General features: G+C 56.0%; 1 pseudogene; it reads right to left on the bottom strand.

The window, feature by feature from the left end:
• The window catches only part of LOC140410252 (NACHT, LRR and PYD domains-containing protein 3-like), a 108,400-nt pseudogene extending 90,159 nt beyond the window's left edge, over positions 1–18,241 (bottom strand).
• Positions 18,242–18,594: the final 353 nt, after the last annotated feature.

Raw genomic sequence — 18,594 nt, 5'->3', positions numbered from 1 at the left:
TGACTCCATCCTCCCCGGGTTACACACTGTCTGATCTCACTGACTCCATCCTCCCTGGGTTACACACTGTCTGATCACACAGGCTCTATCCTCCCTGGGTTACACACTGTCTGATCTCACTGACTCCATCCTCCCGGGTTACACCCTGTCTGATCACACTGGCTCTATCCTCCCTGGTTACACACTGTCTGATCACACTGGCTCTATCCTCCCCGGGTTACACACTGTCTGATCACACTGGCTCTATCCTCCCTGGGTTACACACTGTCTGATCTCACTGACTCCATCCTCCCGGGTTACACACTGTCTGATCACACTGGCTCTATCCTCCCTGGGTTACACACTGTCTGATCTCACTGACTCCATCCTCCCGGGTTACACACTGTCTGATCACACTGGCTCTATCCTCCCCGGGTTACACACTGTCTGATCTCACTGACTCCATCCTCCCCGGGTTACACACTGTCTGATCTCACTGACTCCATCCTCCCCGGGTTACATACTGCCTGATCTCACTGACTCCATCCTCCCCGGGTTACACACTGTCTGATCTCACTGACTCCATCCTCCCCGGGTTACACACTGTCTGATCTCACTGACTCCATCCTCCCCGGGTTACACACTGTCTGATCTCACTGGCTCCATCCTCCCGGGTTACACACTGTCTGATCTCACTGACTCCATCCTCCCCGGGTTACACACTGTCTGATCTCACTGGCTCCATCCTCCCCGGGTTACACACTGTCTGATCTCACTGACTCCATCCTCCCCGGGTTACACACTGTCTGATCTCACTGACTCCATCCTCCCCGGGTTACACACTGTCTGATCTCACTGACTCCATCCTCCCCGGGTTACACACTGTCTGATCTCACTAGCTCCATCCTCCCCGGGTTACACACTGTCTGATCTCACTGACTCCATCCTCCCCGGGGTACACACTGTCTGATCTCACTGACTCCATCCTCCCCGGGTTACACACTGTCTGATCTCACTGACTCCATCCTCCCCGGGTTACACACTGTCTGATCTCACTGGCTCCATCCTCCCCGGGTTACACACTGTCTGATCTCACTGACTCCATCCTCCCCGGGTTATACACTGTCTGATCTCACTGGCTCCATCCTCCCCGGGTTACACACTGTCTGATCTCACTGGCTCCATCCTCCCCGGGTTACACACTGTCTGATCTCACTGGCTCCATCCTCCCCGGGTTACACACTGTCTGATCTCACTGGCTCCATCCTCCCCGGGTTACACACTGTCTGATCTCACTGGCTCCATCCTCCCCGGGTTACACACGGTCTGATCTCACTGGCTCCATCCTCCCCGGGTTACACACTGTCTGATCTCACTGGATCCATCCTCCCCGGGTTACACACTGTCTGATCTCACTGACTCCATCCTCCCTGGGTTACACACTGTCTGATCTCACTGACTCCATCCTCCCCGGGTTACACAATGTCTGATCTCACTGACTCCATCCTCCCCGGGTTACACACTGTCTGATCTCACTGACTCCATCCTCCCCGGGTTACACACTGTCTGATCTCACTGACTCCATCCTCCCTGGGTTACACACTGTCTGATCTCACTGACTCCATCCTCCCGGGTTACACACTGTCTGATCTCACTGGCTCCATCCTCCCCGGGTTACACACTGTCTGATCACACTGGCTCTATCCTCCCTGGGTTACACACTGTCTGATCTCACTGACTCCATCCTCCCGGGTTACACACTGTCTGATCACACTGGCTCTATCCTCCCTGGTTACACACTGTCTGATCACACTGGCTCTATCCTCCCCGGGTTACACACTGTCTGATCACACTGGCTCTATCCTCCCTGGGTACACACTGTCTGATCTCACTGACTCCATCCTCCCGGGTTACACACTGTCTGATCTCACTGGCTCCATCCTCCCCAGGTTACACACTGTCTGATCTCACTGGCTCCATCCTCCCCGGGTTACACACTGTCTGATCTCACTGGCTCCATCCGCCCCGGGTTACACACTGTCTGATCTCACTGACTCCATCCTCCCTGGGTTACACACTGTCTGATCTCACTGACTCCATCCCCCCCGGGTTACACACTGTCTGATCTCACTGACTCCATCCTCCCGGGTTACACAATGTCTGATCTCACTGACTCCATCCTCCCCGGGTTACACACTGTCTGATCTCACTGACTCCATCCTCCCCGGGTTACACACTGTCTGATCTCACTGACTCCATCCTCCCTGGGTTACACACTGTCTGATCTCACTGACTCCATCCCCCCCGGGTTACACACTGTCTGATCTCACTGACTCCATCCTCCCCGGGTTACACAATGTCTGATCTCACTGACTCCATCCTCCCCGGGTTACACACTGTCTGATCTCACTGACTCCATCCTCCCCGGGTTACACACTGTCTGATCTCACTGACTCCATCCTCCCTGGGTTACACACTGTCTGATCACACAGGCTCTATCCTCCCTGGGTTACACACTGTCTGATCTCACTGACTCCATCCTCCCGGGTTACACACTGTCTGATCACACTGGCTCTATCCACCCTGGTTACACACTGTCTGATCACACTGGCTCTATCCTCCCCGGGTTACACACTGTCTGATCACACTGGCTCTATCCTCCCTGGGTTACACACTGTCTGATCTCACTGACTCCATCCTCCCGGGTTACACACTGTCTGATCACACTGGCTCTATCCTCCCTGGGTTACACACTGTCTGATCTCACTGACTCCATCCTCCCGGGTTACACACTGTCTGATCACACTGGCTCTATCATCCCCGGGTTACACACTGTCTGATCTCACTGACTCCATCCTCCCCGGGTTACACACTGTCTGATCTCACTGACTCCATCCTCCCCGGGTTACATACTGCCTGATCTCACTGACTCCATCCTCCCCGGGTTACACACTGTCTGATCTCACTGACTCCATCCTCCGCGGGTTACACACTGTCTGATCTCACTGACTCCATCCTCCCCGGGTTACACACTGTCTGATCTCACTGGCTCCATCCTCCCCGGGTTACACACTGTTTGATCTCACTGACTCCATCCTCCCCGGGTTACACACTGTCTGATCTCACTGGCTCCATCCTCCCCGGGTTACACACTGTCTGATCTCACTGACTCCATCCTCCCCGGGTTACACACTGTCTGATCTCACTGACTCCATCCTCCCCGGGTTACACACTGTCTGATCTCACTGACTCCATCCTCCCCGGGTTACACACTGTCTGATCTCACTAGCTCCATCCTCCCCGGGTTACACACTGTCTGATCTCACTGACTCCATCCTCCCCGGGGTACACACTGTCTGATCTCACTGACTCCATCCTCCCCGGGTTACACACTGTCTGATCTCACTGACTCCATCCTCCCCGGGTTACACACTGTCTGATCTCACTGGCTCCATCCTCCCCGGGTTACACACTGTCTGATCTCACTGACTCCATCCTCCCCGGGTTATACACTGTCTGATCTCACTGGCTCCATCCTCCCCGGGTTACACACTGTCTGATCTCACTGGCTCCATCCTCCCCGGGTTACACACGGTCTGATCTCACTGACTCCATCCTCCCCGGGTTACACACTGTCTGATCTCACTGGCTCCATCCTCCCCGGGTTACACACTGTCTGATCTCACTGGATCCATCCTCCCCGGGTTACACACTGTCTGATCTCACTGACTCCATCCTCCCCGGGTTACACACTGTCTGATCTCACTGGCTCCATCCTCCCCGGGTTACACACTGTCTGATCTCACTGGCTCCATCCTCCCCGGGTTACACACGGTCTGATCTCACTGGCTCCATCCTCCCCGGGTTACACACTGTCTGATCTCACTGGATCCATCCTCCCCGGGTTACACACTGTCTGATCTCACTGACTCCATCCTCCCCGGGTTACACACTGTCTGATCTCACTGACTCCATCCTCCCCGGGTTACACACTGTCTGATCTCACTGGCTCCATCCTCCCCGGGTTACACACTGTCTGATCTCACTGGCTCCATCCTCCCCGGGTTACACACTGTCTGATCTCACTGGCTCCATCCTCCCCGGGTTACACACTGTCTGATCTCACTGACTCCATCCTCCCCGGGTTACACACTGTCTGATCTCACTGGCTCCATCCTCCCCGGGTTACACACTGTCTGATCTCACTGGCTCCATCCTCCCCGGGTTACACACTGTCTGATCTCACTGACTCCATCCTCCCCGGGTTACACACTGTCTGATCTCACTGGCTCCATCCTCCCCGGGTTACACACTGTCTGATCTCACTGGCTCCATCCTCCCCGGGTTACACACTGTCTGATCTCACTGACTCCATCCTCCCCGGGTTACACACTGTCTGATCTCACTGGCTCCAGCCTCCCCGGGTTACACACTGCTTGTTCTCACTGACTCCATCCTCCCCGGGTTACACACTGTCTGATCTCACTGGCTCCATCCTCCCCGGGTTACACACGGTCTGATATCACTGGCTCCATCCTCCCCGGGTTACACACTGTCTGATCTCACTGACTCCATCCTCCCCGGGTTACACACTGTCTGATCTCACTGACTCCATCCTCCCCGGGTTACACACTGTCTGATCTCACTGGCTCCATCCTCCCCGGGTTACACACTGTCTGATCTCACTGGCTCCATCCTCCCCGGGTTACACACGGTCTGATCTCACTGACTCCATCCTCCCCGGGTTACACACTGTCTGATCTCACTGGCTCCATCCTCCCCGGGTTACACACTGTCTGATCTCACTGGATCCATCCTCCCCGGGTTACACACTGTCTGATCTCACTGACTCCATCCTCCCCGGGTTACACACTGTCTGATCTCACTGGCTCCATCCTCCCCGGGTTACACACTGTCTGATCTCACTGGCTCCATCCTCCTCGGGTTACACACGGTCTGATCTCACTGGCTCCATCCTCCCCGGGTTACACACTGTCTGATCTCACTGGATCCATCCTCCCCGGGTTACACACTGTCTGATCTCACTGACTCCATCCTCCCCGGGTTACACACTGTCTGATCTCACTGACTCCATCCTCCCCGGGTTACACACTGTCTGATCTCACTGGCTCCATCCTCCCCGGGTTACACACTGTCTGATCTCACTGGCTCCATCCTCCCCGGGTTACACACTGTCTGATCTCACTGGCTCCATCCTCCCCGGGTTACACACTGTCTGATCTCACTGACTCCATCCTCCCCGGGTTACACACTGTCTGATCTCACTGGCTCCATCCTCCCCGGGTTACACACTGTCTGATCTCACTGGCTCCATCCTCCCCGGGTTACACACTGTCTGATCTCACTGACTCCATCCTCCCCGGGTTACACACTGTCTGATCTCACTGGCTCCATCCTCCCCGGGTTACACACTGTCTGATCTCACTGGCTCCATCCTCCCCGGGTTACACACTGTCTGATCTCACTGACTCCATCCTCCCCGGGTTACACACTGTCTGATCTCACTGGCTCCAGCCTCCCCGGGTTACACACTGCTTGATCTCACTGACTCCATCCTCCCCGGGTTACACACTGTCTGATCTCACTGGCTCCATCCTCCCCGGGTTACACACGGTCTGATATCACTGGCTCCATCCTCCCCGGGTTACACACTGTCTGATCTCACTGACTCCATCCTCCCCGGGTTACACACTGTCTGATCTCACTGACTCCATCCTCCCCGGGTTACACACTGTCTGATCTCACTGGCTCCATCCTCCCCGGGTTACACACTGTCTGATCTCACTGGCTCCATCCTCCCCGGGTTACACACTGTCTGATCTCACTGGCTCCATCCTCCCCGGGTTACACACTGTCTGATCTCACTGGCTCCAGCCTCCCCGGGTTACACACTGTCTGATCTCACTGACTCCATCCTCCACGGGTTACACACTGTCTGATCTCACTGGCTCCAGCCTCCCCGGGTTACACACTGTCTGATCTCACTGGCTCCATCCTCCCCGGGTTACACACTGTCTGATCTCACTGGCTCCAGCCTCCCCGGGTTACACACTGTCTGATCTCACTGACTCCATCCTCCCCGGGTTACACACTGTCTGATCTCACTGGCTCCAGCCTCTCCGGGTTACACACTGTCTGATCTCACTGACTCCATCCTCCCCGGGTTACACACTGTCTGGTCTCACTGGCTCCATCCTCCCCGGGTTACACACTGTCTGATCTCACTGGCTCCATCCTCCCCGGGTTACACACTGTCCGATCTCACTGACTCCATCCTCCCCGGGTTACACACTGTCTGATCTCACTGGCTCCATCCTCCCCGGGTTACACACTGTCTGATCTCACTGGCTCCATCCTCCCCGGGTTACACACTGTCTGATCTCACTGGCTCCATCCTCCCCGGGTTACACACTGTCTGATCTCACTGGCTCCATCCTCCCCGGGTTACACACTGTCTGATCTCACTGTCTCCATCCTCCCCGGGTTACACACTGTCTGATCTCACTGACTCCATCCTCCCCGGGTTACACACTGTCTGATCTCACTGGCTCCATCCTCCCCGGGTTACACACTGTCTGATCTCACTGGCTCCATCCTCCCCGGGATAGACACTGTCTGATCTCACTGGCTCCATCCTCCCCGGGTTACACACTGTCTGATCTCACTGACTCCATCCTCCCCGGGTTACACACTGTCTGATCTCACTGACTCCATCCTCCCCGGGTTACACACTGTCTGATCTCACTGGCTCCATCCTCCCCGGGTTACACACTGTCTGATCTCACTGACTCCATCCTCCCCGGGTTACACACTGTCTGATCTCACTGACTCCATCCTCCCCGGGTTACACACTGTCTGATCTCACTGGCTCCATCCTCCCCGGGTTACACACTGTCTGATCTCACTGACTCCATCCTCCCCGGGTTATACACTGTCTGATCTCACTGGCTCCATCCTCCCCGGGTTACACACTGTCTGATCTCACTGGCTCCATCCTCCCCGGGTTACACACGGTCTGATCTCACTGACTCCATCCTCCCCGGGTTACACACTGTCTGATCTCACTGGCTCCATCCTCCCCGGGTTACACACTGTCTGATCTCACTGGATCCATCCTCCCCGGGTTACACACTGTCTGATCTCACTGACTCCATCCTCCCCGGGTTACACACTGTCTGATCTCACTGGCTCCATCCTCCCCGGGTTACACACTGTCTGATCTCACTGGCTCCATCCTCCCCGCGTTACACACGGTCTGATCTCACTGGCTCCATCCTCCCCGGGTTACACACTGTCTGATCTCACTGGATCCATCCTCCCCGGGTTACACACTGTCTGATCTCACTGACTCCATCCTCCCTGGGTTACACACTGTCTGATCTCACTGACTCCATCCCCCCCGGGTTACACACTGTCTGATCTCACTGACTCCATCCTCCCCGGGTTACACAATGTCTGATCTCACTGACTCCATCCTCCCCGGGTTACACACTGTCTGATCTCACTGACTCCATCCTCCCCGGGTTACACACTGTCTGATCTCACTGACTCCATCCTCCCTGGGTTACACACTGTCTGATCACACAGGCTCTATCCTCCCTGGGTTACACACTGTCTGATCTCACTGACTCCATCCTCCCGGGTTACACACTGTCTGATCACACTGGCTCTATCCACCCTGGTTACACACTGTCTGATCACACTGGCTCTATCCTCCCCGGGTTACACACTGTCTGATCACACTGGCTCTATCCTCCCTGGGTTACACACTGTCTGATCTCACTGACTCCATCCTCCCGGGTTACACACTGTCTGATCACACTGGCTCTATCCTCCCTGGGTTACACACTGTCTGATCTCACTGACTCCATCCTCCCGGGTTACACACTGTCTGATCACACTGGCTCTATCATCCCCGGGTTACACACTGTCTGATCTCACTGACTCCATCCTCCCCGGGTTACACACTGTCTGATCTCACTGACTCCATCCTCCCCGGGTTACATACTGCCTGATCTCACTGACTCCATCCTCCCCGGGTTACACACTGTCTGATCTCACTGACTCCATCCTCCGCGGGTTACACACTGTCTGATCTCACTGACTCCATCCTCCCCGGGTTACACACTGTCTGATCTCACTGGCTCCATCCTCCCCGGGTTACACACTGTTTGATCTCACTGACTCCATCCTCCCCGGGTTACACACTGTCTGATCTCACTGGCTCCATCCTCCCCGGGTTACACACTGTCTGATCTCACTGACTCCATCCTCCCCGGGTTACACACTGTCTGATCTCACTGACTCCATCCTCCCCGGGTTACACACTGTCTGATCTCACTGACTCCATCCTCCCCGGGTTACACACTGTCTGATCTCACTAGCTCCATCCTCCCCGGGTTACACACTGTCTGATCTCACTGACTCCATCCTCCCCGGGGTACACACTGTCTGATCTCACTGACTCCATCCTCCCCGGGTTACACACTGTCTGATCTCACTGACTCCATCCTCCCCGGGTTACACACTGTCTGATCTCACTGGCTCCATCCTCCCCGGGTTACACACTGTCTGATCTCACTGACTCCATCCTCCCCGGGTTATACACTGTCTGATCTCACTGGCTCCATCCTCCCCGGGTTACACACTGTCTGATCTCACTGGCTCCATCCTCCCCGGGTTACACACGGTCTGATCTCACTGACTCCATCCTCCCCGGGTTACACACTGTCTGATCTCACTGGCTCCATCCTCCCCGGGTTACACACTGTCTGATCTCACTGGATCCATCCTCCCCGGGTTACACACTGTCTGATCTCACTGACTCCATCCTCCCCGGGTTACACACTGTCTGATCTCACTGGCTCCATCCTCCCCGGGTTACACACTGTCTGATCTCACTGGCTCCATCCTCCCCGGGTTACACACGGTCTGATCTCACTGGCTCCATCCTCCCCGGGTTACACACTGTCTGATCTCACTGGATCCATCCTCCCCGGGTTACACACTGTCTGATCTCACTGACTCCATCCTCCCCGGGTTACACACTGTCTGATCTCACTGACTCCATCCTCCCCGGGTTACACACTGTCTGATCTCACTGGCTCCATCCTCCCCGGGTTACACACTGTCTGATCTCACTGGCTCCATCCTCCCCGGGTTACACACTGTCTGATCTCACTGGCTCCATCCTCCCCGGGTTACACACTGTCTGATCTCACTGACTCCATCCTCCCCGGGTTACACACTGTCTGATCTCACTGGCTCCATCCTCCCCGGGTTACACACTGTCTGATCTCACTGGCTCCATCCTCCCCGGGTTACACACTGTCTGATCTCACTGACTCCATCCTCCCCGGGTTACACACTGTCTGATCTCACTGGCTCCATCCTCCCCGGGTTACACACTGTCTGATCTCACTGGCTCCATCCTCCCCGGGTTACACACTGTCTGATCTCACTGACTCCATCCTCCCCGGGTTACACACTGTCTGATCTCACTGGCTCCAGCCTCCCCGGGTTACACACTGCTTGTTCTCACTGACTCCATCCTCCCCGGGTTACACACTGTCTGATCTCACTGGCTCCATCCTCCCCGGGTTACACACGGTCTGATATCACTGGCTCCATCCTCCCCGGGTTACACACTGTCTGATCTCACTGACTCCATCCTCCCCGGGTTACACACTGTCTGATCTCACTGACTCCATCCTCCCCGGGTTACACACTGTCTGATCTCACTGGCTCCATCCTCCCCGGGTTACACACTGTCTGATCTCACTGGCTCCATCCTCCCCGGGTTACACACGGTCTGATCTCACTGACTCCATCCTCCCCGGGTTACACACTGTCTGATCTCACTGGCTCCATCCTCCCCGGGTTACACACTGTCTGATCTCACTGGATCCATCCTCCCCGGGTTACACACTGTCTGATCTCACTGACTCCATCCTCCCCGGGTTACACACTGTCTGATCTCACTGGCTCCATCCTCCCCGGGTTACACACTGTCTGATCTCACTGGCTCCATCCTCCTCGGGTTACACACGGTCTGATCTCACTGGCTCCATCCTCCCCGGGTTACACACTGTCTGATCTCACTGGATCCATCCTCCCCGGGTTACACACTGTCTGATCTCACTGACTCCATCCTCCCCGGGTTACACACTGTCTGATCTCACTGACTCCATCCTCCCCGGGTTACACACTGTCTGATCTCACTGGCTCCATCCTCCCCGGGTTACACACTGTCTGATCTCACTGGCTCCATCCTCCCCGGGTTACACACTGTCTGATCTCACTGGCTCCATCCTCCCCGGGTTACACACTGTCTGATCTCACTGACTCCATCCTCCCCGGGTTACACACTGTCTGATCTCACTGGCTCCATCCTCCCCGGGTTACACACTGTCTGATCTCACTGGCTCCATCCTCCCCGGGTTACACACTGTCTGATCTCACTGACTCCATCCTCCCCGGGTTACACACTGTCTGATCTCACTGGCTCCATCCTCCCCGGGTTACACACTGTCTGATCTCACTGGCTCCATCCTCCCCGGGTTACACACTGTCTGATCTCACTGACTCCATCCTCCCCGGGTTACACACTGTCTGATCTCACTGGCTCCAGCCTCCCCGGGTTACACACTGCTTGATCTCACTGACTCCATCCTCCCCGGGTTACACACTGTCTGATCTCACTGGCTCCATCCTCCCCGGGTTACACACGGTCTGATATCACTGGCTCCATCCTCCCCGGGTTACACACTGTCTGATCTCACTGACTCCATCCTCCCCGGGTTACACACTGTCTGATCTCACTGACTCCATCCTCCCCGGGTTACACACTGTCTGATCTCACTGGCTCCATCCTCCCCGGGTTACACACTGTCTGATCTCACTGGCTCCATCCTCCCCGGGTTACACACTGTCTGATCTCACTGGCTCCATCCTCCCCGGGTTACACACTGTCTGATCTCACTGGCTCCAGCCTCCCCGGGTTACACACTGTCTGATCTCACTGACTCCATCCTCCACGGGTTACACACTGTCTGATCTCACTGGCTCCAGCCTCCCCGGGTTACACACTGTCTGATCTCACTGGCTCCATCCTCCCCGGGTTACACACTGTCTGATCTCACTGGCTCCAGCCTCCCCGGGTTACACACTGTCTGATCTCACTGACTCCATCCTCCCCGGGTTACACACTGTCTGATCTCACTGGCTCCAGCCTCTCCGGGTTACACACTGTCTGATCTCACTGACTCCATCCTCCCCGGGTTACACACTGTCTGGTCTCACTGGCTCCATCCTCCCCGGGTTACACACTGTCTGATCTCACTGGCTCCATCCTCCCCGGGTTACACACTGTCCGATCTCACTGACTCCATCCTCCCCGGGTTACACACTGTCTGATCTCACTGGCTCCATCCTCCCCGGGTTACACACTGTCTGATCTCACTGGCTCCATCCTCCCCGGGTTACACACTGTCTGATCTCACTGGCTCCATCCTCCCCGGGTTACACACTGTCTGATCTCACTGGCTCCATCCTCCCCGGGTTACACACTGTCTGATCTCACTGTCTCCATCCTCCCCGGGTTACACACTGTCTGATCTCACTGACTCCATCCTCCCCGGGTTACACACTGTCTGATCTCACTGGCTCCATCCTCCCCGGGTTACACACTGTCTGATCTCACTGGCTCCATCCTCCCCGGGATAGACACTGTCTGATCTCACTGGCTCCATCCTCCCCGGGTTACACACTGTCTGATCTCACTGACTCCATCCTCCCCGGGTTACACACTGTCTGATCTCACTGACTCCATCCTCCCCGGGTTACACACTGTCTGATCTCACTGGCTCCATCCTCCCCGGGTTACACACTGTCTGATCTCACTGACTCCATCCTCCCCGGGTTACACACTGTCTGATCTCACTGACTCCATCCTCCCCGGGTTACACACTGTCTGATCTCACTGGCTCCATCCTCCCCGGGTTACACACTGTCTGATCTCACTGACTCCATCCTCCCCGGGTTATACACTGTCTGATCTCACTGGCTCCATCCTCCCCGGGTTACACACTGTCTGATCTCACTGGCTCCATCCTCCCCGGGTTACACACGGTCTGATCTCACTGACTCCATCCTCCCCGGGTTACACACTGTCTGATCTCACTGGCTCCATCCTCCCCGGGTTACACACTGTCTGATCTCACTGGATCCATCCTCCCCGGGTTACACACTGTCTGATCTCACTGACTCCATCCTCCCCGGGTTACACACTGTCTGATCTCACTGGCTCCATCCTCCCCGGGTTACACACTGTCTGATCTCACTGGCTCCATCCTCCCCGCGTTACACACGGTCTGATCTCACTGGCTCCATCCTCCCCGGGTTACACACTGTCTGATCTCACTGGATCCATCCTCCCCGGGTTACACACTGTCTGATCTCACTGACTCCATCCTCCCCGGGTTACACACTGTCTGATCTCACTGACTCCATCCTCCCCGGGTTACACACTGTCTGATCTCACTGGCTCCATCCTCCCCGGGTTACACACTGTCTGATCTCACTGGCTCCATCCTCCCCGGGTTACACACTGTCTGATCTCACTGGCTCCATCCTCCCCGGGTTACACACTGTCTGATCTCACTGACTCCATCCTCCCCGGGTTACACACTGTCTGATCTCACTGGCTCCATCCTCCCCGGGTTACACACTGTCTGATCTCACTGGCTCCATCCTCCCCGGGTTACACACTGTCTGATCTCACTGACTCCATCCTCCCCGGGTTACACACTGTCTGATCTCACTGGCTCCATCCTCCCCGGGTTACACACTGTCTGATCTCACTGGCTCCATCCTCCCCGGGTTACACACTGTCTGATCTCACTGACTCCATCCTCCCCGGGTTACACACTGTCTGATCTCACTGGCTCCAGCCTCCCCGGGTTACACACTGCTTGATCTCACTGACTCCATCCTCCCCGGGTTACACACTGTCTGATCTCACTGGCTCCATCCTCCCCGGGTTACACACGGTCTGATATCACTGGCTCCATCCTCCCCGGGTTACACACTGTCTGATCTCACTGACTCCATCCTCCCCGGGTTACACACTGTCTGATCTCACTGACTCCATCCTCCCCGGGTTACACACTGTCTGATCTCACTGGCTCCATCCTCCCCGGGTTACACACTGTCTGATCTCACTGGCTCCATCCTCCCCGGGTTACACACTGTCTGATCTCACTGGCTCCATCCTCCCCGGGTTACACACTGTCTGATCTCACTGGCTCCAGCCTCCCCGGGTTACACACTGTCTAATCTCACTGACTCCATCCTCCCCGGGTTACACACTGTCTGATCTCACTGGCTCCAGCCTCCCCGGGTTACACACTGTCTGATCTCACTGGCTCCATCCTCCCCGGGTTACACACTGTCTGATCTCACTGGCTCCAGCCTCCCCGGGTTACACACTGTCTGATCTCACTGACTCCATCCTCCCCGGGTTACACACTGTCTGATCTCACTGGCTCCAGCCTCCCCGGGTTACACACTGTCCGATCTCACTGACTCCATCCTCCCCGGGTTACACACTGTCTGATCTCACTGGCTCCATCCTCCCCGGGTTACACACTGTCTGATCTCACTGGCTCCATCCTCCCCGGGTTACACACTGTCTGATCTCACTGGCTCCATCCTCCCCGGGTTACACACTGTCTGATCTCACTGGCTCCATCCTCCCCGGGTTACACACTGTCTGATCTCACTGTCTCCATCCTCCCCGGGTTACACACTGTCTGATCTCACTGACTCCATCCTCCCCGGGTTACACACTGTCTGATCTCACTGGCTCCATCCTCCCCGGGTTACACACTGTCTGATCTCACTGGCTCCATCCTCCCCGGGTTACACACTGTCTGATCTCACTGGCTCCATCCTCCCCGGGATAGACACTGTCTGATCTCACTGGCTCCATCCTCCCCGGGTTACACACTGTCTGATCTCACTGACTCCATCCTCCCCGGGTTACACACTGTCTGATCTCACTGACTCCATCCTTCCCGGGTTACACACTGTCTGATCTCACTGGCTCCATCCTCCCCGGGTTACACACTGTCTGATCTCACTGACTCCATCCTCCCCGGGTTACACACTGTCTGATCTCACTGACTCCATCCTCCCGGGTTACACACTGTCTGATCTCACTGACTCCATCCATCCCGGGTTACACACTGTCTGATCTCACTGGCTCCATCCTCCCCGGGTTACACACTGTCTGATCTCACTGACTCCATCCATCCCGGGTTACACACTGTCTGATCTCACTGGCTCCATCCTCCCCGGGTTACACACTGCCTGATCTCACTGGCTCCATCCTCCCCGGGTTACACACTGTCTGATCTCACTGGCTCCATCCTCCCCGGGTTACACACTGTCTGATCTCACTGGCTCCATCCTCCCCGGGTTACACACTGTCTGATCTCACTGGCTCCCACCTCCCCGGGTTACACATTGTCTGATCTCACTGGCTCCATCCCCCCCCCGGGTTACACACTGTCTGATCTCACTGGCTCCATCCTCCCCGGGTTACACACTGTCTGATCTCACTGGCTCCACCCTCCCCGGGTTACACACTGTCTGATCTCACTGGCTCCATCCTCCCCGGGATACACACTGTCTGATCTCACTGACTCCATCCATCCCGGGTTACACACTGTCTGATCTCACTGGCTCCATCCTCCCCGGGTTACACACTTTCTGATCTCACTGGCTCCATCCTCCCCGGGTTACACACTGCCTGATCTCACTGACTCCATCTTCCCGGGTTACACACTGTCTGATCTCACTGGCTCCATCCTCCCCGGGTTACACACTGTCTGATCTCACTGACTCCATCCTCCCCGGGTTACACACTGTCTGATCTCACTGGCTCCATCCTCCCCGGGTTACACACTGTCTGATCTCACTGGCTCCATACTCCCCGGGTTACACACTGTCTGATCTCACTGGCTCCACCCTCCCCGGGTTACACACTGTCTGATCTCACTGGCTCCATCCTCCCCGGGATACACACTGTCTGATCTCACTGACTCCATCCATCCCGGGTTGCACACTGTCTGATCTCACTGGCTCCATCCTCCCCGGGTTACACACTTTCTGATCTCACTGGCTCCATCCTCCCCGGGTTACACACTGCCTGATCTCACTGACTCCATCCTCCCGGGTTACACACTGTCTGATCTCACTGGCTCCATCCTCCCCGGGTTACACACTGTCTGATCTCACTGACTCCATCCTCCCCGGGTTACACACTGTCTGATCTCACTGGCTCCACCCTCCCCGGGTTACACACTGTCTGATCTCACTGGCTCCATCCTCCCCGGGATACACACTGTCTGATCTCACTGACTCCATCCATCCCGGGTTACACACTGTCTGATCTCACTGGCTCCATCCTCCCCGGGTTACACACTTTCTGATCTCACTGGCTCCATCCTCCCCGGGTTACACACTGCCTGATCTCACTGACTCCATCCTCCCGGGTTACACACTGTCTGATCTCACTGACTCCATCCTCCCCGGGTTACACACTGTCTGATCTCACTGGCTCCATCCTCCCCGGGTTACACACTGTCTGATCTCACTGGCTCCATCCTCCCCGGGTTACACACTGTCTGATCTCACTGGCTCCATCCTCCCCGGGTTACACACTGTCTGATCTCACTGACTCCATCCTCCCCGGGTTACACACTGTCTGATCTCACTGGCTCCATCCTCCCCGGGTTACACACTGTCTGATCTCACTGACTCCATCCTCCCCGGGTTACACACTGTCTGATCTCACTGGCTCCATCCTCCCCGGGTTACACACTGTCTGATCTCACTGACTCCATCCTCCCGGGTTACACACTGTCTGATCTCACTGGCTCCATCCTCCCCGGGTTACACACTGTCTGATCTCACTGGCTCCATCCTCCCCGGGATACACACTGTCTGATCTCACTGACTCCATCCATCCCGGGTTACACACTGTCTGATCTCACTGGCTCCATCCTCCCCGGGTTACACACTGTCTGATCTCACTGGCTCCATCCTCCCCGGGTTACACACTGTCTGATCTCACTGGCTCCATCCTCCCCGGGTTACACACTGTCTGATCTCACTGACTCCATCCTCCCGGGTTACACACTGTCTGATCTCACTGGCTCCATCCTCCCCGGGTTACACACTGTCTGATCTCACTGGCTCCATCCTCCCCGGGATACACACTGTCTGATCTCACTGACTCCATCCATCCCGGGTTACACACTGTCTGATCTCACTGGCTCCATCCTCCCCGGGTTACACACTGTCTGATCTCACTGGCTCCATCCTCCCCGGGTTACACACTGCCTGATCTCACTGACTCCATCCTCCCCGGGTTACACACTGTCTGATCTCACTGGCTCCATCCTCCCCGGGTTACACACTTTCTGATCTCACTGGGTCCATCCTCCCCGGGTTACACACTGTCTGATCTCACTGGCTCCATCCTCCCCGGGTTACACACTGTCTGATCTCACTGGCTCCATCCTCCCCGGGTTACACACTGCCTGATCTCACTGACTCCATCCTCCCCGGGTTACACACTGTCTGATCTCACTGGCTCCATCCTCCCCGGGTTACACACTTTCTGATCTCACTGGCTCCATCCTCCCCGGGTTACACACTGCCTGAACTCACTGACTCCATCCTCCCGGGTTACACACTGTCTGATCGCACTGTCTCCATCCTCCCCGGGTTACACACTGTCTGATCTCACTGACTCCATCCTCCCCGGGTTACACACTGCCTGATCTCACTGACTCCATCCTTCCCGGGTTACACACTGTCTGATCTCACTGACTCCATCCTCCCCGGGTTACACACTTTCTGATCTCACTGGCTCCATCCTCCCCGGGTTACACACTTTCTGATCTCACTGGCTCCATCCTCCCCGGGTTACACACTGTCTGATCTCACTGGCTCCATCCTCCCCGGGTTACACACTGCCTGATCTCACTGACTCCATCCTCCCCGGGTTACACACTGTCTGATCTCACTGGCTCCATCCTCCCCGGGTTACACAGTTTCTGATCTCACTGGCTCCATCCTCCCCGGGTTACACACTGCCTGATCTCACTGACTCCATCCTCCCGGGTTACACACTGTCTGATCGCACTGTCTCCATCCTCCCCGGGTTACACACTGTCTGATCTCACTGACTCCATCCTCCCCGGGTTACACACTGTCTGATCTCACTGACTCCATCCTCCCCGGGTTACACACTGTCTGATCTCACTGACTCCATCCTCCCCGGGTTACACACTGTCTGATCTCACTGACTCCATCCTCCCGGGTTACACACTGTCTGATCGCACTGTCTCCATCCTCCCCGGGTTACACACTGTCTGATCTCACTGACTCCATCCTCCCCGGGTTACACACTGTCTGATCTCACTGGCTCCATCCTCCCCGGGTTACACACTGTCTGATCTCACTGACTCCATCCTCCCCGGGTTACACACTGTCTGATCTCACTGGCTCCATCCTCCCCGGGTTACACACTGTCTGATCTCACTGACTCCATCCTCCCCGGGTTACACACTGTCTGATCTCACTGGCTCCATCCTCCCCGGGTTACACACTGTCTGATCTCACTGGCTCCATCCTCCCCGGGTTACACACTGTCTGATCTCACTGGCTCCATCCTCCCCGGGTTACACACTGTCTGATCTCACTGGCTCCATCCTCCCCGGGTTACACACTGTCTGATCTCACTGACTCCATCCTCCCCGGGTTACACACAGTCTGATCTCACTGACTCCATCCTCCCCGGGTTACACACTGTCTGATCTCACTGGCTCCATCCTCCCCGGGTTACACACTGTCTGATCTCACTGACTCCATCCTCCCCGGGTTACACACTGTCTGATCTCACTGACTCCATCCTCCCCGGGTGAAAGTGGAAATTCGCCACTTCATCTAAAATTGTAGTTTATGCTTTCCTGTTCATTAATAATATAACATCAATACCCTGTATTCACACTATATCTATTGTTCTGAATTCTGCATAGTAACTCTAATGCTGAATCTTGATGCTGTAACTTGTATAACATTTAATTTCTTACAGATGTTCACAATTCCCTCATCGCTGGCACCAGGAAATCATCTCAAGGTACAAAGTGCGCCTGCGCACAGTGTGAAGCGGAACGCTCGCCTGGGTTGAATGCGGCGCATGCGCACCCTGTGAGGCTGCTGCTCGTTGGCCGTCCCCCAATTGGCGAGACCGCGGACACGTGCTGCGGGCGGGCCGTGACGTCTGTCACCGCTTTCCGGCTCGGGCAGAGACGGTTTAACGGTCGTTCCACGTGACCGCGAACCGCCCAGTGGGGTGGGACCTAATCGTATCCTGGTTCCCGAATGGTGGATCCCGCTGTCAGTCATCTGCTGGCAGCTAATAGAAACGACCTCCCGCAGATTTATTCCCCCCCCCCCCCCCCCGCGCGCACAAAATGATGATGAGAACGGGCAGCTTTCGTGGAGAGAAGCAGAGTGGTC

The sequence above is a fragment of the Scyliorhinus torazame genome, chromosome 4, assembly GCF_047496885.1.
Source record: "Scyliorhinus torazame isolate Kashiwa2021f chromosome 4, sScyTor2.1, whole genome shotgun sequence".
Classification (NCBI taxonomy): Eukaryota; Metazoa; Chordata; class Chondrichthyes; order Carcharhiniformes; family Scyliorhinidae; genus Scyliorhinus; species Scyliorhinus torazame.
Note: the sequence above shows the minus strand (reverse complement) of the source record. Positions and strands in the feature narration are given on the sequence as shown.